The following is a 1855-nucleotide window of genomic DNA, read 5'->3' on the forward strand; positions in this document are numbered from 1 at the left end:
AATCCACCAATGGTAGACTTGCGGTCATCAATAGTACCAGCCCAATCAGCATCCGAATAACTGACTAATTGAACATTAGTATTGTGAGGATACCAAAGACCAAGTTTGGCCAAACTTGTGACATATCTCAAAATGCTCTTTACATCAATCAGGTGGGACTCTTTAGGGTCCGATTGATATCTAGCACAGATTCCTACGCTGAATGCAATATCAGGTCGACTCACAGTTAAATATAATAAACTACCTATCATACTGCGATACAACTTAAGATCTACACTCTTACCTGTCGAATCCTTAGAGAATTTAAGTGTCATACTCATAGGAGTATCGAAATTTTTAACGCTCTCAAAGCAAAAATTTTTAATCAAATTTAGAGCATATTTGGTTTGAGAGATAAATAACCCATTAGGAAGTTGTTTTACTTGTAAACCTAAGAAATATTTCAGTTCTCAAACCATGCTCATTTCAAATTTGGACTTCATTAAATCTGCAAACTTAATAGTTATGTCAGAACAAGTATATCCATAGATAATGTCAGTAACATATATCTGTACTACCAGTATGTGATCATTGTGTTTCTTAATAAAAAGTGTCTTATCAACACTCCCCATTATAAATTTATGACTTAGTAAAAACTTAGTCAATTTCTTGTACCATGCCCTGGGAGCTTGTTTCAATCCACAGAGTGCCTTTTTCAGGCGATAAACATGATCAGTATATTTAGGGTCTTCAAAACCCTTAGGTTGTTCAACATATACTTCCTCATGTAGATCATCATTCAAGAAAGTACTCTTAACATCCATTTGATAAATTTTAAACTTTTTGTAACAAGCAATGGATATAAACAGTTTGATAGATTCAAGACGAGCTACTAGGGTAAAGGTTTCATCATAATCGATGCCTTCTATTTAAGTGTATCCTTGTACAACCAGTCTAGCCTTGTTTCTTATAATGTTATGAAGTTCATCAAACTTATTTTTAAAGATTGATTTAGTTCCAATAATGTGCTTATCATTAGGTATAGGAACTAAGTACTATACATCATTCCTTACGAATTGATTAAGTTCATCTTGGATAGCAACAATCCAATTTTCATGAGCAAGAGCTTCTTTTACATTGGCTAGCTCAATCTGGGATGTGAAGCACACAAAATTACAAATGTTTTCTAATTGTCTACGAGTGCATACAGTAGTGAGAGGATTCCCAAGAATTTGATCAGTTGGATGATCTTTAACTGATCGTAGTTCAGTGTCATTTTGACTAGATGAAGAGTCTAGTTTATCAAATAAAGGAACTTTATCATTTCTGAACTTGAAACAAGTGTATTCAAGTGATCATTTATAACCACATTAATGGATTCTTGAATAACACCGGTCCTCTTGTTGAGAACACGATACGCTCGACTATTTAGAGCATATCCTAGGAAAATACCCTTATCACTTTTAGTGTCGAATTTTTCTAGATTTTCCCAGTCATGTAGAATGTAGCACTTGCTGCCAAAAATTCGAAAGTATTTAACAGTAGGATTTTTATTGAACCATAGTTCATATGCAGTCTTATTATTAAACTTTCTCATATAAACATGGTTAGTGATATAACACACAGTGTTCACAGCTTCAGCCCAAAGATTTTTAGGAAGTTTCATACTATTTAACATTACATTGCCCATTTCTTGAAGTACTCAATTTTTCCTTTCAACTAATCCATTCTGTTGAGGTGTCTTGGGTGCAAAATACTCATGCGATATTCCACGATCGCTACAGAACTTCTCAAAATTGCTATTATCAAACTCGGAACCATGATCACTTCTCAGTTTGGATACGCTTGAGTACCCTTTTCACTTCATCGAGAGTCT

Source organism: Magnolia sinica, chromosome 3 (genome assembly GCF_029962835.1).
Source record: "Magnolia sinica isolate HGM2019 chromosome 3, MsV1, whole genome shotgun sequence".
Lineage (NCBI taxonomy): Eukaryota > Viridiplantae > Streptophyta > Magnoliopsida > Magnoliales > Magnoliaceae > Magnolia > Magnolia sinica.